The sequence below is a fragment of the Castor canadensis genome, chromosome X (assembly GCF_047511655.1).
Source record: "Castor canadensis chromosome X, mCasCan1.hap1v2, whole genome shotgun sequence".
NCBI lineage: Eukaryota > Metazoa > Chordata > Mammalia > Rodentia > Castoridae > Castor > Castor canadensis.
In genome coordinates this window covers 142,742,420-142,766,341 of record NC_133405.1, presented here as the reverse complement: position 1 = coordinate 142,766,341, position 23,922 = coordinate 142,742,420, and the positions used below count along the sequence as shown (strand labels likewise).

The window sequence follows — 23,922 nt, the reverse complement described above, 5'->3', positions numbered from 1 at the left end:
AGGCAGGCATTCTACCACTTGAGTCACTCCATCAGCCCACGGCTTTTTATTTTTCTGGTTTCCTTCATTAAATATTTCCATCTTAGTACTGGAATAGTGGCTCAAACAGGTTTACTCTTGAGTACATCCTAAAATGTAAGTGCTATGTTTGCAGATCTTATATGTGTTAAATATTATCAATTTTCAAAAGTATTGACACTATTTAGGCTTCTGTGATTTTTGAAGTTTCTGAGTGTTCCACATCTTCAACATTAAGTGTTTTGTCACATTTTCTGTAAGTAGATGTGTTATCTTAACTGTATTTCCTGATAACTAGTGATTGACACTTGGGCCATGCAGTTTTTTATTACGTCAAAAAAAGTTGGTCCTGGTCCTGGCAGAGTGGCCCAGTGCCACCACCACCAAAAAAAAAAGTTGGTCCTTATCAGTAGGGATATAATGGAAAACATTTCCTCCCTTGAAAATGAAAACCAGGTGAGATAATTGGGTTGTCACACTTTCATATGACATATTCCTCCCTCAAATCTTATTATGATACCAGGATATTATGATATCCCTTGTCAGGTGGAAAAAAATAGGTAAAACTGTACCAGCAAAATAATGAAAATTATTAATGTTGATTTATGAGAATATAGTAAATAAATAATGGATAGTTTTGAGGACTGCAGTACATAAGTCAGATAGTAATTGAATTAAGACAACTTTTCCAGTGGAAAAGTTACATATAGCTCCAGGATTCATCCATTTTGAAAAGTTAACTTTTTTTGCTCCTTAAGGTGACAGTTGTCTAATCAATACATTTCCAGGTGTGTCAGCTATAAAATACGACATTTAGATAGCTGAACACTTTCATTTTCATTAGACAAAAACGTAATATGAGTAAGATAAAGGAGCCAGACATGGCTTCAGTTCAAGGCCAGTCTGGGAAAAAAAAAAGAATTGATGGTATCAAAACAAAGTTTGCTTCATGGGCTGGGTGCTGAAAGCTCATGGCCTATAATCCTAGCTCTGCAGGAGGCAGAAAATTAAAACAATTGAGGTTGAATGCCACCTTGGGCAAATAATTCTCAAGAAGAAAAAACCAACACACACACAAAGCAGGGCTGGTGGAGTGGCTCCTGAGGCACAGAGTTCAAGGCCTCCCAGCACCACCAAAAAATAAATCTTTCCAAAGATCCAGGTAAATACTAGAACTCAAATCTAGCAGTAGTATAAAACATTCTGATTTTTAAAATTATATTAGAATAATGTAACTTCATAGGGAGTAAGTTGACAACATGAAAAGATTATCAGTAGTAAAATGTGGAAGGATAAGACCCTTGAGAATATCAAGGCTACTGTAACTTTAAAGCTCAACTTCATTGCTTTTCTCCAACTGTGGTTTTTCTAGTTCTGGTATTTCACATATCTCAATTAGGAGACAGAAACATGGGTGGTAGTATATTTTGTGTGTTTTAATATGTTTTCCATCACTGACTTAAATATACAAGATGGAAACATTTTGTTACCACGATAAACTAGTTTATAGTTGTAAAGGTTTGTGGTTTTGGTTTTGGTTTTGTTTTGTTTTGCAATACTGGGGTTTAAACTCGGTCTACACCTTGAGCCACTCCACTATTCTTTTTTTGAGATAGGGTCTCCTGGATCTGTTTGTCTGGGGATGTCTTTAAACCTGATCCTCCTAATCTCTGCCTCCAAAATTTAGGATTACAAATGTGAGCTATGGGGACCTGGCTAGTAGTAGAATGATTTATGTAATATCTGTACCTTCCATTCTGTGTGGCACAAATGAGTATGTAGACATATCCTGTTATGGGGGAACTCTGGCAAGCCAGAAATCTACTTTTATCCTAGTTATTTACATTTAATTGTCAATTAAATTTTTTTAGTTAAAAATGTGCTTTTAGCTGGACAGCAGTGACTCACGCCTATAATTCTAGATGCTCAGGAGGCAGCGATCAGGGACTCTTAGTTCAAAGCAAGCCCAGGAAAACAGTTTGAGACACCCTATCTTGAAAAAACATCACAAAAAGTGGAGGCAGAGAGGTCCTGAATTCAAACCTCAGTGCTGCCAAAAACAAAATGATAAAAATGTGCTTTATGCACCATCTTTGACTTTTGTTAATTAGAGAAGTAGATACTTCTGTTAATACTGTGGCAGTTGGTTATATGTTGTAATTAGTGTGTTAACAAGAGTATAGTCCTTGTAGAGCATTTGGTAACAACTTTTCCTGATACTAAATGTCATCACTTAACCAGCCTTCACAACAAAGGACAGTGCTGTAAATAAAGAATTCTTTGTCTAGAATTTTCAGTTTTGTTAACAGTTACATTAAAGTATTCTGGAAAATAAAAAATGAATCAGCACTCTGTCTCAATGATCTTGAATGAAACTAATAGTGCTCATCAAAGACATACTTAGGTACGAAAAATTTTTAGGCTATTCTAGCCCCTGGACACAGTGCTCTCTGGAAGTCAGATATGATCCAGTCTGCTTTTGCAGATTAATTTTTTAGTTTTCCAGCTGATATTTGTTAATCCTGTGTTTATTTAAGTTCTAAAGTCTAAAACTATATTTTCTGGGAAAACTAAATCTATAATGAAATGGTGGAAGGACAATTACTGAACAAGTGAAAACTTTTAACTGTTCATACTGTCCTTCCAGTATGAACATAAATATCTAAAAATAAAAAATACCTATTTTTGCAGTATTGGTGATCAAATCCAGGGCCTCAGGCATGTCAGGCAAGCAGTGTACCACCAAGATACATCTTCAGCTGCCTCCTAGCTTTATTTTAAACTTAAGCCTAATATAATGAAATGACTCACTTTCTAACATCTAAACTAATTTTTGAAATCTGCGTTTCTTTGCTTAATTACAATAATATAGATAAGATCTGAAATAATAATAATACTTATATTTTTCATTTTTAGGCTGTTCACTGCTACGAATCTTTAATAGTAAAAGCTGAAGGAAAAGTGGAATCTGATTTCTTTTGTCAATTAGGTCACTTCAACCTCTTATTGGAAGATTATTCAAAAGGTAACGGGTTTTGCTTTTTAAATTTCTGCTTGACTTATACATTATGTAATTCTGATGTTTTTTGTTTTTTTGTCACCTCACTTGCTACTATTTTTTTATATTCTTTCTAGAACCTCGTAAACTTAGTAAGCAATGAGAAAGAAGGTACAGTAAATGGAAATGAAAAAATGTAACTATAAACATTCAGTGAATTTGATGATGCAATAAAACAACATCCTGCTTACTGAAAATTCTGTCCCTGGTCTGGATGCCAATTTACAAATAGTAAGGGTAGAATTTCAGAGAAAAAGATATGAAGGTTTATTAATTTTCCAGGCAAATAAATGAGGACAGTGGATTAGTGTGCTAAATCTGAAGGGAGAGGTGGTTTATAGTAAATCCCAGGAGTTTGGTGCTTCATAGTGTGATTATTTCCCCTCTTGTTAGCACTTGTCTCAGAAACTTCATGTCCTGTTGACATACAGTTTTTTGTAGTCAGACACATGGTGGTTCAGCAGGTGGCTAAAATAGTGTTAATCTTGAATTCCCTAGCATTGGAGAAGAAAGAGAAGAAATAAAGAAAACTGAAACTTGAGCCATTGAGTAAAGCAAGTTGGCTAGAGAGATGATTTAGTTATTAGGCAAAAAATTTATAAGCTGTAAGCACCTTGTAGGTATCTTTTCTTCTTATTGTATATGTGTATTGCTATTTTTGTTTGCCCTGTAAAACATCCATGTTCCCTTAAATCTTACCATAGTAAAAAGAGTGCATGTTTGGTATTTTGTCTGTGTATTCAATTATGAGTGTCTTGGGAAAAAAGAAGTACCATTTTTCATTTTTGTTATTGATTTCCTTTTTTTTTTTTTTTTTTTTGGTAATACTAGGATTTGAAGTCATATATACAAATGTGAATATCTTGGGAAAGAGAAATACTGTTTTTTGTATTTGTTCTCGATTTTCTTTTCTTTTTTGGCTGCACTGGGAATTTGGGGTTTGATCTTAGGGCTTCATGCTTGCTAGGCAAGCACTGTTACCACTTGAGAAATTCACCTGATCTTTGTCTCCTGACTAGCTAGGATTATAAGTGTGAGCTATCTGTGCCTAGTAAGATCTGTGAGTTTTATGGTACCAATCTGTTTCCTAAGGCTGTTATATGTTCAGCATATTAAAATCGCATCAGACATCTTCTCCCTATACTGATTTTTCTACAGTAAAGAAAAAACTATGAGCAAGAACATTTTATAACTTTTTGATGGGTGTAAATATCTTGGAGGAGATGTTATGGTTTCTGGCAAGTGTGGCTACTGAGAACAATTGACTTAATTATGTTTGGATGACTGTTGGGGACTGGGAATGAAGCTCACTGATATGAAGCTTGCCTAGCATGTCAGAGAACCTGGGTTCCATCCTCAGTGCTAAACCCTCCAATATAAGATCTCCATTTTAGTTCAAACATGTGCCTATAAATGAAAGCTAAAAAAATTTTTTTAAAAACATAGTGCTCTTGGCCATCAAAGTTCAATGATAATGAGTTGAGATGGCCAGTGGCTCACACCTACAATCACAGTTACTTGGGAGGCTGAGATTGGAAGGATTAAGGCCAGCCTGGGCAAATAGTTTAAGAAACCCCATCTCCAAAATAACCAGAGCAAAATGTATTGAAGGTCTGACTCAAGCCTTAAGAGTACTTACTTTGTGAGCACCTGCTTTGTGAGCACCTGCTCTGCAGTTCAAACCCCGGTACCACAAACAAACAAAAACTTCAGTGATAATGAATCAACAATATATTTGAAATAATGTGCCTTTAATCACAAACACATTAAACAAAGTTACATATTATTCAGTTAATGAAAAAGTCATGATCAGAGGCTAATAGAGAGTTAATCCTGTATTTCTGTTTAGGAGAAATGGTTCAGTATTTGCTAAGTATAATTGGGAGTTCTAGGCCAGAGACCCTACTCTCTGAGGTTCCACATATCAAGTCCGGCCACTTAGGAGTAATGGTGAAGGGCAGAGAAAAACGATTTAATGCAGCACTGGCACACTGTGGGAAGAGGCAAAGTGAGCATTTCAGCCCATCTGTGGAACATAGACATGAGCTTTTGTTTAAATAGAGGAAATACTTGGGTAGGAGGCAAAAGATACAGATAATTAAAGAATCCCAGGTAAAATGTGGCCTGGTTGATCATTATCAATGGATTGGGATTGAGAAGTTGTTTTATAGCCATCATGAAGATAATGAAGATAGTAAAGACATTAACCGTCAGCACTTTCCTTCCCGGCTTCCAGGGGAGAGGAAGACTCTGAGTAAAGGAGACAGATGCAAAATAGAGGCAGAGATGCAAAGCTTTTACTGTGTTTTTAGTTTTTAGTTGCTGTTTGGACACTTGCAAGCCAATGTGAAGAGTCAATACTTTTTGGTAATAACAGCTAAGTCACTGTTAGAAAAGTATAGGTAAAGAGTGATGTAGGTGAAAAATGGTAGAGTATGTGGATTTGTGCTATAATATTTTGTAGTGTTGATAGTACTATTGCCCAATCAAATTTTCCCTTTAAAAAGATTACAAAACATTTAAAATTTAAAATTTGGAGTATACTTGGTCTACCATATATTTCTAGTCCAATGGCATGTGTTAGTCTTCCCATGTAAAAAGTGTTTCTGCATTTATAATTTAAAACTTTAGAATTCCTCTACAATGTTCTGTTACTTATGGAAAATATTTCCTTATTGGGCATTTTGGTTCTTTCTTTTTTTTTGTAGGTGTGCTATTAATACAATCATAATGAAACACAAATTATTTTCATATTTTTGGAGGCAAAGTTATAAGAATACACACAACACATATATATTCAAATGCACTTTTTTTTTTTTTGGTGGGTCTGGGATTTGAAATAGAGCCTCGTACTTGCAAAGCAGGCACTCTACCATTTGAACCACATCTCCAGTGCATTTTACTTTGATCATTGTGGAGATGGCAACCTTGAAAACTTTTTGCCTGGGCTGGTCTTGAACCACAATCCTTCCATTTCAGGTTTTCTCATGCTTAGGATTACAGATGTGAGCCACTAAGTGCCCAGCAATTTTCAAAGTTATTTATGTCTGCCCTTTTTCCCTTTCTCCTTCAGAGAGGTTGTTTCATAAATTCTATATAATGAAATTCTTTTGCGTTCTGCAAATTCTCTGACTACTTAAATGATTTTTTGAAAAACAAATGAATTAGTTTACATTAACTTTTCTCTTTGGGACAAAGTTCTGTGTGTTTGACAAATGGTAGTTAGGTATTAAAGTATCATTATGTATTATAATACATATTATACTGTCATATAGAATAATTTTACCACTCTAACAATCTCTGTACTAGTACCATAATTGAGTACGGTAACTTCACAGTACATTTTGAATTCATTCAGCCATTTTCTCTTCATTCAAGCCTTGGCAAAATGGATTTGTTTTTTTCTGTAGAATATCATATAGATGGAATCTCATAATATATATGAGAAATATAGTGGAATCTTATAGTAATATATACATATAAATATGTATCCTTTTTAGGCATGTTTGTTTTACTAGCAATCCTTTGTATGATTTGATAACTTATTCCCTTTAACTGAGGAATTATTTCATTGTGTGGATGTAACATTGTGTTTGTTGTTTATCATTTAAAATAAATACCAGTTAAATGTTTGGTATTAATTTTAAGACCCAATCATATCCTTTAGTACCATATGGTGTTAGAAGTAATAAGGCATTTGAATATAAAATCCTTCCTAAAATATAAGTATTATGAAGATGCCTACAAGACACCAATAATATATTTGCAGGCTTAGTGGAGAAAGTAGCATTCAGTTTATGTATCATGAAAGGATATAAGGAAATGGTGTTCCACATTGGGCCTTAAAGGATAAATAGGATTTTGATAACAAAAATGTGAAAATGAATGCTTTTAGACCTAGTGAAAAACTATTGAATTTTTTTGTGGGGATTTGAGTTGTATTTTAGCCATATTTCGGAGAGCTATGCTAGGTAATAGTGTGTGGATTAAATCTAGTAGATAATGATAAACTGTGCAAGTAATAGTTTAAGTGAAGAATAATGATGAATTTCAACTAATGAGGCAGCAGAAATCCAAGGGAATGGGGTATGTGTGAGGAGTGTTGTGAACAATTTATCTGATATGTTACTGTGATGAAGTTGAGGAATCTGGGATGACTATGGGTAGATAGAGTCATTTTAGGAACAGTGAGTCCAAAGGCAATTTTTTGCTGGATGGAAGAAGGAATACATTAAATGTTTCACTCTCTATATTCAGACTAAATGACTATTTGTTTCAATGTAATTCTAGCTACTTGGGAGTCTGAGATTGGGAGGATCATGGTTTAAGGCTAGCCCTGGCAAATAGTTTTTGAAACCCCATCTCCAAAATAACTAGAGCAAAATGGATTGAAGGCAGGTTCAAGCAGTAGAGTGGCTGCTTTGCAAGCTTGAAGCCCTGAGTTCAAACCCCAGTCTCACTAAAAAATAAAAACAACAAAAAATTAACAATGGTACCATTGTTTGAGGCTTCATATTCTTTTTGTATCTACCAAATCTACATTCTTTTTTTTTTTTTTTTTTTTTTTTTTTTTTGTGGTAGTGGGGCTTGAACTCAAGGGCTTCACCTTGAGCTATTCCACTGGCCTATTTTTGTGACATAGGGTTTTTTGAGATAGGGTCTCGTGAACTATTTGCCTTGGCTGGCCTGGAACTATTATATTATATTATATTACTATTATTATATTATATTACTATCAGTTTATAATTTCATTATTCATATATTGTATCATCTGGGTAATCTTTATAATATTCTTTTTTTAAAAACTCATTTATTCATATCTGACCCATTGTTTGGGTCATTTCTCCCCCTGCCCCCTACCTCCTCCCTCTCCCCTCCACCTCACTCGCTTACAGGCAGAACCTGTTCTGCGCTTTTCTCCAATTCTCTTGAAGAGTAGACATAAGCAATAATAAGAAAGACATAGCATTTTTGCTAGCTGAGATAAGGATAAGTATATAGAGAGATTCCTAGCATTGCTTCCATGCACAAGTGTTTTACAGCCCAAATTGATTCATCTCTACCTGACCTATTCACTACTTCCTGATCATCTTCCCATATTCACTTCTGTCGTTTTAAGGTTACTATATTAGCTCCTCTGCCGTGGGGATATCAAACAACTTGAAGTTTTGGGTTTCCTACCTATCCCCATACCTCCCGTATGTGCTCTCTCATTGTCATGTGACCCTAGTCCACCAACATTGCTGTATTTGTCCTAGATCTAAAGTCCACATATGAGGGAGAACATACGATTTTTGGTGTTCTGAGCCTGGCTAACCTCACTCAGGATGACGTTCTCCAGTTCTATCCATTTACTTGAGAATGATAAGATTTCATTCTTCTTCATGGCTGAGTAAAACTCCATTGTGTATAAATACCACATTTTCTTTTTTTTTTTTTTTTTCATTTTTCTTTTATTATTCATATGTGCATACAAGGCTTGGTTCATTTCTCCCCCCTGCCCCCACCCCCTCCCTTACCACCCACTAAATACCACATTTTCTTAATCCATTTGTCAGTAGTAGGACATCTTGGCTGTTTCCATAACTTGGCTATTCTGAATAGTGTTGCGATAAACATGGGTGTGCAGGTGCCTTTGGAGTAACTTGTGTTGAATTCCTTTGGGAATATCCCCAGGAGTGGGATTGCTAGATCATATGGCAGGTCTATGTTTTAGATTTTTAAGAATCCTCCAAATTTTTTTCCAGAGTAGTTACACTAGCTTGTATCCCACCAGCAATGAATGAGAGTTTCTTTTTCTCCACATCCTTGCCAACAACTGTTGGTGGTGTTTTTGATGATGGCTATTCTAACAGGGGTGAAATGACATCTTAGTGTGGTTTTGATTTGCATTTCCTTTATGGCCAGAGATGGTGAACATTTTTTCATGTGTTTTTTTAGCTATTTGAATTCCTTCTTTTGAGAAATTCTGTTCAGTTTAGTTGCCTATTTCTTTATTGGTTCATTGCTTTTGGGAATGTTTAGTTTTTTGAACTCCCTGTATATTCTGGTTATCAGTCCTTTGTCTGATGTGTAGCTGGCAAATATTGTCTCCCACTCTGTGAGTGGTCTCTTCAGTTTAGAGACCATTTCTTTTGTTGTGCAGAAGCTTTTAATTTTATGAAGTCCCATTTGTTCATCCTTTCTCTTAGTTGCTGAGCTGCTGGGGTTCTATTGAGGAAGTCCTTGCCTATACCTATTGCTTCCAGAATATTCCCTTCTCTCTCCTGTACTAACTTCAGAGTTTCGGGTCTGATATTAAGGTCCTTGATCCATCTTTAGTTGATACTAGTACAGGGTGATAAACGTGTCTAGTTTCAGCTTTTTGCAGGCAGATAACCACTTTTCCCAGCAACATTTGTTGAAAAGGCTGTCTTTTCACCATTGTATGTTTTTGGCACCTTTGTGAAAAAATAAGGTGGGCACACCTGTGTGGATTCATATCTGGGTCCTCTATTCTGTTCCACTGGTCTTCATGTCTGTTTTTGTGCCAGTGCCATGCTATTTTTATTGCTATTGCTTTGTAATATAGTTTGAAATCAGGTATTGTGATACCTTCAGCATTGCTCTTTTTGCTGAGTATTGCCTTGACTATTTGCAGGGTCTTGTGTTACCAAATAAACTTTAGGGTAGATTTTTCAATCTCTGTGATGAGTGTCACTGGGATTTTGATGGGAATTGTATTGATCATGTAGATTGCTTTTGGTAGTATAGCCATTTTTACTATGTTGATTCTACCAGTCCATGAGCATGGGATATCTCTTCACTTTCTGTGTAGTCTTCCTTGATCTCTTTCTTCAAAGGTTTGTAGTTTTTATGGAGGTCATTCACATCCTTTGTTAAGCTTACTCCTAGGTATTTGATAGATTTTTTTTTTTTTTGAGGTTTTTGTAAATGGATTTGTTTCCATATATTCTTTCTCGGTTTGTTTGTTTTTGGTGTGTAGAAAAGCTAATGATTTTTGTAAGTTGATTTTGTATCCTGCCACGTTGCTGTAGCTGTTTGCTGTAGGAGTTTTTGGGTAGAGTTTTTTGGGTCTTTAAGATCTAGAATCATGTCATCTGCAGATAGGTTTGTTTTGACAGTTTCTGTACCTGTTTGTATTCCTTTTATTTCTTCTTCTTGCCTAATTGCTCTGGCTAGGAATTCCAGTACTATGTTGAATAGGAGTGGAGATAGTGGGCATCCTTGTCTAGTTCCTGATTTTAGAGGGAATGGTTTCAGTTTTTCTCCATTAAGAATAATGCTGGCTGTAGGTTTGTCATATATAGCTTTTATAATGTTGAGGTACTTTCCTTCTATTCTTAGTTTTCTTAGAGCTTTTATCATGAAATGGTGTTGGATCTTATCAAACGCTTTTTCTGCATCTATTGAGATGATCAAGTAGTTTTTGTCTTTGCTTCTATTGATGTGCTGTTTTACACTTATAAATTTGCGTATATTGAACCACCCCTGAATTCCTGGGATGAAGCCAACTTGGTCACGGTGAATGATCTTTCTTTTATGTTGTTGGATTCGGTTTCCCATTATTTTACTGAGGATTTTCTCATGGATGTTCGTTTAGGAGATTGGCCTATAGCTCTCCTTTTTGAAGGTGTCTTTGCCTGGTTTTGGGATGATTGTTAATACTGGCTTCATAAAATGAGTTAGGCAGTGTGCCTTCCTTTTCTATTTCATGGAAAAGTTTAAGGAGACTTGGTATTAGTTCTTGTTTAATGGTCTGATAGAATTCAGCAGAGAATCCTTTAGGTCCTGGACTTTTCTTTTTTGGGAGACTCTTTATTGCTGCTTCAATTTCATTTTGTGTTATAGATCAGGTGATTAATACCCTCTTGGTTCAGTTTTGGATGGTCATAAGTATGTAGAAATTTGTCCATTTCTTCAAGATTTTCAAATTTATTAGAATACAGTTTGTCAAAGTAGTCTCTGATGATTTCCTGGATTTTGTGGTATTTGTTGTTATCTGCTCTTTTGCATTTCTGATTTTACTGATTTGGGTTTTTTTTTCCTCCTCATTTTAGTCAGGTTTGCCAGGGGTCTGTCAATATTGTTTATATATTCAAAGAACTAGCTTTTTGTTTCTGTGATTCTTTGTATTTTTTTTTGTTGTTGTTGTGGTTATTGTTGTTTCTATTTCAACAATAAAAATAAGAAATATTTTCTGTCCTGTTTGTTTTGGGACTTGTTTATTCTTGTTTTTCTAGGCGTTTGAGATGTAGCATTAGGTCATTGATTTGAGATCTTCCTGTCCTTTTAATATATGCACTCATGGCTATAAACTTCCCTCTCAGGACTGCCTTTGCTGTGTCCCATAGGTTCTGGTAGGTCATGTTTTCATTTTCATTAACTTCCAGGAACCTTTTAATTTCCTCTTTTATTTCATCAATGACCCACTGATCATTGAGCAATGTGTTGTTCAGCTTCCAATTGTTTGCATATTTTCTGCTGTTATTTTTGTTGTTGGGTTCTAGTTTAATGCGTTGTGATCAGATAGAATGCACAGAATTATTTTTATTTTCTTATATTTACTGAGGCTTGCTTTGTGCCCAAAGATATGATCAATTTTGGATCATATCCAAGAAGGTTCCATGGGCTGCTGAGAAGAATGTATATTGTGTGGAAGTTGGATGAAATATTCTGTAGACATCAGCAGGTCTGTTTGATCTACTGTGTGATTTAGTTCTAGAGTCTCTTTAGTGATTTTTTTGTTTGGATGACCTATCTGTTGGTGATAGGGGATATTAATGTTTCACACTATCACTCTGTTGGAGTCTGTATATGATTTTAGGTCCTTTAGAGTATGGTCGATGAAATTGGGTGCACTGATGGTGGATACAGATAGGTCGATAATTGTTATTTCCTTTTGGTGTATTTCCCCTTTTATTAGTTTGGAGTGTCCTTCTTTATCTCTTTTGATCCATGTAAGTTTGAAGTCTACTTTGTCTGAGATAAGCATTGCTATTTCTGCCTGTTTTTTGGGGCCATTGGCTTGGTAAATCTTCTTTCTGCCTTTCACCCTAAGCCAGTGTTTGTTTCTGTCAATGAGATGGGTCTCCTGTAAACAACAGATTGTTGGATCTTCCTTTTTAATCCAGTTTGCCAGATGGTGTCTTTTGATGGCGGAATGAAGTCTGTTAACATTTATTGTTAATATTTATAGGTATGTTGTAATTTCTGTCATTTAGTTGGTTTTATTGTTTAAGGTTTTGTTTGTGTGCAGCTGAATAAATGTTACTCTGTTCACCTTGAGCTACGCCACCAGCTCTATTTTTGTGAGCTGGGGTTTTTTGAGATAGGGTCTTGCAAACTATTTGCCTGGGTTGGCTTTGAACCGGGATCCTTCTGATCTCTAAATTAACATTCTTACTATAGAAATGCTTTGGTCATAATTTTGAAAATCAGCACATTATATTACTATCAGTTTGCAGTTTCATTATTCATATATTGTACCATCTGGGTAATCTTTAAAATTTTCTTTGAATTTCTATTTTTATTTACTTTTGTAGAAAAACCCTCATTTTCTTTCTTTTTTTTTTTCAACAAAATCCTGTTGTTTGAAGGGCTTAAGCAGTAGAGCACCTGTCTAGCAAGCATAAGGCTCTGAGTTCAAACCACAGGGGGGGAAAAAAAAAAATCCCGTCCTGTCCAATTATTTCTCTAGTTACATTTTAATCTGAGTTTTATTTGTATGGAGATATTTTCCTTTTAAGAATGGTGCTCATTTTTTAAAAATGTCTTCCTGTTAACATATTTGAGCACAAAATATGTCATTTTAAGTATACATTTCATTTGGCATTGGTTTTATCACAAGTATCACTATTTTCTTTTTCCAAAACTTTTTTTGTTAACTCAGACTTAACTATGCAATATATATATAAGCTATAGCTATTCATTTATTACACCCAGACATTGGTAACCTGTCTCTGTGAATTTACTTCATTTGTATAACTTGTATAAATAGAATCATATAATATTTGGTCTTTGGTGTTTGGTTCCCTTAGCATGCCTTTTAAGTGTTATCTGTGTTGTGCCATGCATCACAATTCTATTTCCTTTTTTTGGATGCACTGGGGCTTTTACTTGGGGCTTTCACCTTGAGCCACTCTACCAGCTCTATTTTTGTAATGGGGTTTTTCAAGATAGAGTCTGTTTGCCTGGCTTTGAATCATGATCTTCCTGATCTCTGCCTCCTGAGTAGCTGGAATTACAGGCATGAGCCTGTTTTCTTTCTTAATTTATAGTCTATTCCAGAGAAACTTCTATCTGTACTTGAGAAGAATATGTATTCTTGAGAAGAATATGTATTGTGTAGAGTTTTGATATGGGTATTTATTATACATGATTTTAACAAAATATCCCTCCCCCACCACAAAAATGTTGTTATGTGATATGCTGTTTCCTTGCCCTTGATTTTTGTGGAAATGTCTCCTAAAAAGCAAAAAATCAAGGTCAAAGAGAGTTCTCCAAGTCAAAAAGGCATGTAATGTGCTTTTTTTAAGCAATAGTGTAAAAAGTTAGATTTGTTGAAGGTGGTATGTATTTAGGAGGAAGAAGGTGAGTGATATTTGGGAAAGATAATTCAAGCATCTACAGTGCATTACTGCACTCTATGGCATCCTGAACATACTCAGTTTTTCCTCAACAACAGTCTCTTTGGAACTACATGCCTGCTGATACTACATCTACATTGTCTAGTTAATATTGCTATTCTGCTTTCCAGTGTTTGTTTTTGAACAACATTGTTATGTATTATTGGGTGTAGAATGATCAAGTTTGCAAATCTGATGGCAGATCATCTTATTTCTTCCTTTAATTATGTCAGTGTTGTTTCCAGTTTGTTTATGTTTACATTTGTAACTGTTAGACTGCAGAGAGGCATGCAAGGATGGTTGGGAGGCGGCATACCATCAGCATAGGCTTTAATTAGGAAAAGAGCCTGTATAGGGTCTTCAGCAAGAGAGCTAGAACCCACTTCCAGGTGTAGGTTTAGGGTAGACACAGAGGGGGCTGGCGGAAAAGTACCAGGAAAGTTGCTGGGTGGTAAGACGTACTTGTGGGTCACTAAAGAATGCTGTTGCTGGGCAACCAAGGAAGATAAATTGTGGTTAGGTCTGCTCAACTGTCCTTGGCACTCAGCTGGAGATAAAGGTTAACAACTGTTCCTTTGTCAGTCTTTGAGGTACTGTAAGGAGTGTCTCATTTAATGAGACACTTAAATGCCTGCCATAAATAAAATTGAAATGTTAGAATGGCTGACCATGGCAATGACCAGACCTCATTACAGGCTTTCATAAATTCTGGTCCTTAACTCATGCTAGTGTTGATGTTTTTTGGTCAAGAGGTTATAAACAGAAAGGATTATACAGCAGGCTTTATTTTAATACAGATTTACATTGCTCTGTTGCAGCTGCATCAAAGCATTCAAATGGCTTACACTTTTAGACTTTGTAAATCTTAAGAACAATAAATTGAAATCTTTGAGAGCTCACAGGTTGGAAAATGTACTAAACTGCACAGTGTCAGCTTTTTTTTAATAGTGCAGTATTAGTGTATTTTAATTGCATAGGTTTCCATTGTATTTATAGTCTTCTCTAAGCTAAATTTGGCCAAAGATGATCATCCACAACTAAAAATGCCTCTTCATTTGGGATTTTGTGGCCAGAATACAGTTATCTTTAATAGAGTGGCATAAGAAGTTGGTAACAATTTCTTAAAGTGCAATCGATTTTCAAGTGTATTGTGCCTTGTTCTAAAACTTTATTAAAGTAGGTGCACTTGACAGTATTAAGGTCATTTGTTACGATGCTATTTCAATCAGTATAGGTTTAGACTATTGTACATTTCTCCTCATACCTTTCTAGAAAGTACTTATTTTATTGCACATCTGTAAAATTTTCTATGTCTTGGGTGCGAGTCCTTAACTTCCTTAAACTTCCAGTCTTATTTTTTGTTTCTTGGATATTGTTGAATGCAGTTTGTCAAGGACACGAGTCTAAAATTTTATTTGGGACCATGGAGTGATAGATAAGAAGAAAACTGTTGTTTGCACATGACAGACTTTAGATCCTTTTTGCTGCTAGTTTGTGTAATATTTATTAAACACTTTGACAAATATTTATTTTTGTAAGCCTAAAAGTGATTCTTTGAAAGCTTAAAGAAACTTGACCAAAAGACAATGCAAAAACACTGGCACTTGAATGTTGAATGTCACCGTACGTGAAATAATATATTTCGGGGTAGTGTGAGCTTTTGATGTTAAGTCCAACTAACTTGAGTCAAATCATCCTGATCCGGCATTAGCTATAGTTTTCTGGCAAAATAGAGACAATTGGCAACTTGAAGTTAATATATGCCAAGGTTTTGATAATACTCTTTTAAGATATTAATGAAAAATGCTTCTATACACTGATAAAAGTGTCTGCATTTCTCAGAGGTTCTCTGAACTTTGTTTAGTTACATGTTTATTTGGTTCCTTTTTTAGTTACTGTCTGGCATATCTGCAGTGTTCAAACATGTGGTTATCTTTGTGTATTGCTGTAATCAGTGACTTTTACATTTGGTTTTATCAACAGCAATATTTTCAGTAAGTAGTAGATTTAACTTGCTGAATGTAAGCATTGAACTTCAAGTCACTGTAAGTTTAGTAGTTGCTTTATTGTATTAGTTTTAGATGCTAGCTCTGCATGTGCTAATGTTTACTCTGATTTTACAAAAATAAAAAGTTGAACACAATCTTTTGCTGTAAGTTGTGGCTTAATATTGAGAAGTAAAATTGAACTTACACACTTTGAAGAATTGGAAATCTCATTACTTAGCTAACAGCTGAAGGTTATTTGTGAAATAACTCCAGAAGGTTACAGTCCAGAAAAATAATGACTTCTTATTATGAGTACCTGTATGTGTAGCATAGGTGAATATGATTGTTCCTTTAAGCATTTTGATTTTGAGTTGTGGTTGATTAGAGAAAAAAACTGACTTTTTAAAGTCTGTAGGCATAGCTCCAATAGTAAGAGTGCCTGCCTCACCAGTATGAAGCCCTGAGTTCAAATCCCACTTTGGCCAAAAAAAATCAGCTTTTTAAAAATTCCAAATAGTGTCAACAATTGCAGCAGGCCAGTGGTTAGCTAGTCATGAACTATCATTTATTAATTATCTAGCTTGGTCTGGGGGGTGGGAGGGTGTTGTTTTCTGTAATATGGGGATTTGAACTCAGAGCTTCATGCTTGCTAGGCAGCCTCTCTACACTTCAGCCAATCCCACAGCCCTTTGTATGTTGGGTATTTTTAAGATAGTGTCATGGGACTGGCTTCAAACTATGATTCTACTAATCTCTGCCTCCTGAGCAGCAGGATTATAGGCAAGAGCCATAAGGTCTGGATTTTTGTTTTGTTTGTTTTTGTGATGCTAGGCTGAACCATTCTTTTCAAGATACTGTGTCCCGGAATTATTTGCCAGGGCTGGCTTCCAATTTTCTCTTGATGATGCCTCCTGAGTAGCTAGGATTACAGGCATGAGCCACTGACACTCAGCTTAACATACTTACTATATATGGTGGACAAACTGGTCTAAGATTGTTAAAATCTAAATTACATACCATTTTTTTTTTTTTAGTCAATTTAAATGTCCTTTTCTGTAGTTCTTATAGCTGGCTTCTTACCACTGCAAAGGGTAAGCCCTGTTCCTAACTTTGGGCAGTGTATATTGCTTTTTCTATACTGGAAGTCAGTACATTTGGTTTGGTTTTTTTGTTTGTTTGGTTGGTTTTGGTTTTTGGTGGTACTGGGGTTTGAACTCAGGGCTTCACACTTGCTAGGCAGGCATTCTACCACTTGAGTCACTCCATCAGCCCACGGCTTTTTATTTTTCTGGTTTCCTTCATTAAATATTTCCATCTTAGTACTGGAATAGTGGCTCAAACAGGTTTACTCTTGAGTACATCCTAAAATGTAAGTGCTATGTTTGCAGATCTTATATGTGTTAAATATTATCAATTTTCAAAAGTATTTACACTATTTAGGCTTCTGTGATTTTTGAAGTTTCTGAGTGTTCCACATCTTCAACATTAAGTGTTTTGTCACATTTTCTGTAAGTAGATGTGTTATCTTAACTGTATTTCCTGATAACTAGTGATTGACACTTGGGCCATCCAGTTTTTTATTACGTCAAAAAAAGTTGGTCCTGGTCCTGGCAGAGTGGCCCAGTGCCACCACCACCAAAAAAAAAAGTTGGTCCTTATCAGTAGGGATATAATGGAAAACATTTCCTCCCTTGAAAATGAAAACCAGGTGAGATAATTGGGTTGTCACACTTTCATATGACATATTCCTCCCTCAAATCTTATTATGATACCAGGATATTATGATATCCCTTGTCAGGTGGAAAAAAATAGGTAAAACTGTACCAGCAAAATAATGAAAATTATTAATGTTGATTTATGAGAATATAGTAAATAAATAATGGATAGTTTTGAGGACTGCAGTACATAAGTCAGATAGTAATTGAATTAAGACAACTTTTCCAGTGGAAAAGTTACATATAGCTCCAGGATTCATCCATTTTGAAAAGTTAACTTTTTTTGCTCCTTAAGGTGACAGTTGTCTAATCAATACATTTCCAGGTGTGTCAGCTATAAAATACGACATTTAGATAGCTGAACACTTTCATTTTCATTAGACAAAAACGTAATATGAGTAAGATAAAGGAGCCAGACATGGCTTCAGTTCAAGGCCAGTCTGGGAAAAGAAAAGAATTGATGGTATCAAAACAAAGTTTGCTTCATGGGCTGGGTGCTGAAAGCTCATGGCCTATAATCCTAGCTCTGCAGGAGGCAGAAAATTGAAACAATTGAGGTTGAATGCCACCTTGGGCAAATAATTCTCAAGAACAAAAAACCAACACACACACAAAGCAGGGCTGGTGGAGTGGCTCCTGAGGCACAGAGTTCAAGGCCTCCCAGCACCACCAAAAAATAAATCTTTCCAAAGATCCAGGTAAATACTAGAACTCAAATCTAGCAGTAGTATAAAACATTCTGATTTTTAAAATTATATTAGAATAATGTAACTTCATAGGGAGTAAGTTGACAACATGAAAAGATTATCAGTAGTAAAATGTGGAAGGATAAGACCCTTGAGAATATCAAGGCTACTGTAACTTTAAAGCTCAACTTCATTGCTTTTCTCCAACTGTGGTTTTTCTAGTTCTGGTATTTCACATATCTCAATTAGGAGACAGAAACATGGGTGGTAGTATATTTTGTGTGTTTTAATATGTTTTCCATCACTGACTTAAATATACAAGATGGAAACATTTTGTGTTACCACAATAAACTAGTTTATAGTTGTAAAGGTTTGTGGTTTTGGTTTTGGTTTTGTTTTGTTTTGCAATACTGGGGTTTAAACTCGGTCTACACCTTGAGCCACTCCACTATTCTTTTTTTGAGATAGGGTCTCCTGGATCTGTTTGTCTGGGGATGTCTTTAAACCTGATCCTCCTAATCTCTGCCTCCTAAATTTAGGATTACAAATGTGAGCTATGGGGACCTGGCTAGTAGTAGAATGATTTATGTAATATCTGTACCTTCCATTCTGTGTGGCACAAATGAGTATGTAGACATATCCTGTTATGGGGGAACTCTGGCAAGCCAGAAATCTACTTTTATCCTAGTTATTTACATTTAATTGTCAATTAAATTTTTTTAGTTAAAAATGTGCTTTTAGCTGGACAGCAGTGACTCACGCCTATAATTCTAGATGCTCAGGAGGCAGCGATCAGGGACTCTTAGTTCAAAGCAAGCCCAGGAAAACAGTTTGAGACACCCTATCTTGAAAAAACATCACAAAAAGTGGAGGCAGAGAGGTCCTGAATTCAAACCTCAGTGCTGCCAAAAACAAAATGATAAAAATGTGCTTTATGCACCATCTTTGACTTTTGTTAATTAGAGAAGTAGATACTTCTGTTAATACTGTGGCAGTTGGTTATATGTTGTAATTAGTGTGTTAACAAGAGTATAGTCCTTGTAGAGCATTTGGTAACAACTTTTCCTGATACTAAATGTCATCACTTAACCAGCCTTCACAACAAAGGACAGTGCTGTAAATAAAGAATTCTTTGTCTAGAATTTTCAGTTTTGTTAACAGTTACATTAAAGTATTCTGGAAAATAAAAAATGAATCAGCACTCTGTCTCAATGATCTTGAATGAAACTAATAGTGCTCATCAAAGACATACTTAGGTACGAAAAATTTTTAGGCTATTCTAGCCCCTGGACACAGTGCTCTCTGGAAGTCAGATATGATCCAGTCTGCTTTTGCAGATTAATTTTTTAGTTTTCCAGCTGATATTTGTTAATCCTGTGTTTATTTAAGTTCTAAAGTCTAAAACTATATTTTCTGGGAAAACTAAATCTATAATGAAATGGTGGAAGGACAATTACTGAACAAGTGAAAACTTTTAACTGTTCATACTGTCCTTCCAGTATGAACATAAATATCTAAAAATAAAAAATACGTATTTTTGCAGTATTGGTGATCAAATCCAGGGCCTCAGGCATGTCAGGCAAGCAGTGTACCACCAAGATACATCTTCAGCTGCCTCCTAGCTTTATTTTAAACTTAAGCCTAATATAATGAAATGATTCACTTTCTAACATCTAAACTAATTTTTTAAATCTGCGTTTCTTTGCTTAATTACAATAATATAGATAAGATCTGAAATAATAATAATATTTATATTTTTCATTTTTAGGCTGTTCACTGCTACGAATCTTTAATAGTAAAAGCTGAAGGAAAAGTGGAATCTGATTTCTTTTGTCAATTAGGTCACTTCAACCTCTTATTGGAAAATTATTCAAAAGGTAACGGGTTTTGCTTTTTAAATTTCTGCTTGACTTACACATTATGTAATTCTGATGTTTTTTGTTTTTTTGTCACCTCACTTGCTACTATTTTTTTATATTCTTTCTAGAACCTCATAAACTTAGTAAGCAATGAGAAAGAAGGTACAGTAAATGGAAATGAAAAAATGTAACTATAAACATTCAGTGAATTTGATGATGCAATAAAACAACATCCTGCTTACTGAAAATTCAGTCCCTGGTCTGGATGCCAATTTACAAATAGTAAGGGCAGAATTTCAGAGAAAAAGAAATGAAGGTTTATTAATTTTCCAGGCAAATAAATGAGGACAGTGGATTAGTGTGCTAAATCTGAAGGGAGAGGTGGTTTATAGTAAATCCCAGGAGTTTGGTGCTTCATAGTGTGATTATTTCCCCTCTTGTTAGCACTTGTCTCAGAAACTTCATGTCCTGTTGACATACAGTTTTTTGTAGTCAGACACATGGTGGTTCAGCAGGTGGCTAAAATAGTGTTAATCTTGAATTCCCTAGCATTGGAGAAGAAAGAGAAGAAATAAAGAAAACTGAAACTTGAGCCATTGAGTAAAGCAAGTTGGCTAGAGAGATGATTTAGTTATTAGGCAAAAAATTTATAGCTGTAAGCACCTTGTAGGTATCTTTTCTTCTTATTGTATATGTGTATTGCTATTTTTGTTTGCCCTGTAAAACATCCATGTTCCCTTAAATCTTACCATAGTAAAAAGAGTGCATGTTTGGTATTTTGTCTGTGTATTCAATTATGAGTGTCTTGGGAAAAAAGAAGTACCATTTTTCATTTTTGTTATTGATTTCCTTTTTTTTTTTTGGTAATACTAGGATTTGAAGTCATATATACAAATGTGAATATCTTGGGAAAGAGAAATACTGTTTTTTGTATTTGTTCTCGATTTTCTTTTCTTTTTTGGCTGCACTGGGAATTTGGGGTTTGATCTTAGGGCTTCATGCTTGCTAGGCAAGCACTGTTACCACTTGAGAAATTCACCTGATCTTTGTCTCCTGACTAGCTAGGATTATAAGTGTGAGCTATCTGTGCCTAGTAAGATCTGTGAGTTTTATGGTACCAATCTGTTTCCTAAGGCTGTTATATGTTCAGCATATTAAAATCGCATCAGACATCTTCTCCCTATACTGATTTTTCTACAGTAAAGAAAAAACTATGAGCAAGAACATTTTATAACTTTTTGATGGGTGTAAATATCTTGGAGGAGATGTTATGGTTTCTAGCAAATGTGGCTACTGAGAACAATTGACTTAATTATGTTTGGATGACTGTTGGGGACTGGGAATGAAGCTCACTGATATGAAGCTTGCCTAGCATGTCAGAGAACCTGGGTTCCATCCTCAGTGCTAAACCCTCCAATATAAGATCTCCATTTTAGTTCAAACATGTGCCTATAAATGAAAGCTAAAAAAATTTTTTTAAAAACATAGTGCTCTTGGCCATCAAAGTTCAATGATAATGAGTTGAGATGGCCAGTGGCTCACACCTACAATCACAGTTACTTGGGAGGCTGAGATTGGAAGGATTAAGGCCAGCCTGGGCAAATAGTTTAAGAAACCCCATCTCCAAAATAACCAGAGCAAAATGTATTGAAGGTCTGACTCAAGCCTTAAGAGTACTTACTTTGTGAGCACCTGCTTTGTGAGCACCTGCTCTGCAGTTCAAACCGCGGTACCACAAACAAACAAAAACTTCAGTGATAATGAATCAACAATATATTTGAAATAATGTGCCTTTAATCACAAACACATTAAACAAAGTTACATATTATTCAGTTAATGAAAAAGTCGTGATCAGAGGCTAATAGAGAGTTAATCCTGTATTTCTGTTTAGGAGAAATGGTTCAGTATTTGCTAAGTATAATTGGGAGTTCTAGGCCAGAGACCCTACTCTCTGAGGTTCCACATATCAAGTCCGGCCACTTAGGAGTAATGGTGAAGGGCAGAGAAAAACGATTTAATGCAGCACTGGCACACTGTGGGAAGAGGCAAAGTGAGCATTTCAGCCCATCTGTGGAACATAGACATGAGCTTTTGTTTAAATAGAGGAAATACTTGGGTAGGAGGCAAAAGATACAGATAATTAAAGAATCCCAGGTAAAATGTGGCCTGGTTGATCATTATCAATGGATTGGGATTGAGAAGTTGTTTTATAGCCATCATGAAGATAATGAAGATAGTAAAGACATTAACCGTCAGCACTTTCCTTCCCGGCTTCCAGGGGAGAGGAAGACTCTGAGTAAAGGAGACAGATGCAAAATAGAGGCAGAGATGCAAAGCTTTTACTGTGTTTTTAGTTTTTAGTTGCTGTTTGGACACTTGCAAGCCAATGTGAAGAGTCAATACTTTTTGGTAATAACAGCTAAGTCACTGTTAGAAAAGTATAGGTAAAGAGTGATGTAGGTGAAAAATGGTAGAGTATGTGGATTTGTGCTATAATATTTTGTAGTGTTGATAGTACTATTGCCCAATCAAATTTTCCCTTTAAAAAGATTACAAAACATTTAAAATTTAAAATTTGGAGTATACTTGGTCTACCATATATTTCTAGTCCAATGGCATGTGTTAGTCTTCCCATGTAAAAAGTGTTTCTGCATTTATAATTTAAAACTTTAGAATTCCTCTATAATGTTCTGTTACTTATGGAAAATATTTCCTTATTGGGCATTTTGGTTCTTTCTTTTTTTTTGTAGGTGTGCTATTAATACAATCATAATGAAACACAAATTATTTTCATATTTTTGGAGGCAAAGTTATAAGAATACACACAACACATATATATTCAAATGCACTTTTTTTTTTTTGGTGGGTCTGGGATTTGAAATAGAGCCTCGTACTTGCAAAGCAGGCACTCTACCATTTGAACCACATCTCCAGTGCATTTTACTTTGATCATTGTGGAGATGGGAACCTTGAAAACTTTTTGCCTGGGCTGGTCTTGAACCACAATCCTTCCATTTCAGGTTTTCTCATGCTTAGGATTACAGATGTGAGCCACTAAGTGCCCAGCAATTTTCAAAGTTATTTATGTCTGCCCTTTTTCCCTTTCTCCTTCAGAGAGGTTGTTTCATAAATTCTATATAATGAAATTCTTTTGCGTTCTGCAAATTCTCTGACTACTTAAATGATTTTTTGAAAAACAAATGAATTAGTTTACATTAACTTTTCTCTTTGGGACAAAGTTCTGTGTGTTTGACAAATGGTAGTTAGGTATTAAAGTATCATTATGTATTATAATACATATTATACTGTCATATAGAATAATTTTACCACTCTAACAATCTCTGTACTAGTACCATAATTGAGTACGGTAACTTCACAGTACATTTTGAATTCATTCAGCCATTTTCTCTTCATTCAAGCCTTGGCAAAATGGATTTGTTTTTTTCTGTAGAATATCATATAGATGGAATCTCATAATATATATGAGAAATATAGTGGAATCTTATAGTAATATATACATATAAATATGTATCCTTTTTAGGCATGTTTGTTTTACTAGCAATCCTTTGTATGATTTGATAACTTATTCCCTTTAACTGAGGAATTATTTCATTGTGTGGATGTAACATTGTGTTTGTTGTTTATCATTTAAAATAAATACCAGTTAAATGTTTGGTATTAATTTTAAGACCCAATCATATCCTTTAGTACCATATGGTGTTAGAAGTAATAAGGCATTTGAATATAAAATCCTTCCTAAAATATAAGTATTATGAAGATGCCTACAAGACACCAATAATATATTTGCAGGCTTAGTGGAGAAAGTAGCATTCAGTTTATGTATCATGAAAGGATATAAGGAAATGGTGTTCCACATTGGGCCTTAAAGGATAAATAGGATTTTGATAACAAAAATGTGAAAATGAATGCTTTTAGACCTAGTGAAAAACTATTGAATTTTTTTGTGGGG

The 23,922-nt window shown here is 35.1% G+C and overlaps 1 protein-coding gene across 10 annotated transcripts in view; it reads left to right on the top strand.

The window, feature by feature from the left end:
• The window catches only part of LOC141410420 (ATP-dependent RNA helicase DDX3Y), a 1,065,346-nt gene that overhangs the window by 69,866 nt on the left and 971,558 nt on the right, over window positions 1–23,922 (top strand). For 8 of the 10 annotated variants that reach the window (XR_012444343.1, XR_012444341.1, XR_012444349.1 and 5 more), the window contains exon 20: window positions 2,935–3,043. The gene's annotated coding sequence lies outside the window, so the exon portion shown is untranslated. Of the gene's footprint in view, window positions 1–2,934; window positions 3,044–3,153; window positions 19,113–19,861; window positions 21,130–23,922 lie in introns of those variants that run through there. The other 2 variants (XR_012444342.1, XR_012444350.1) reach the window with 2 other exon arrangements.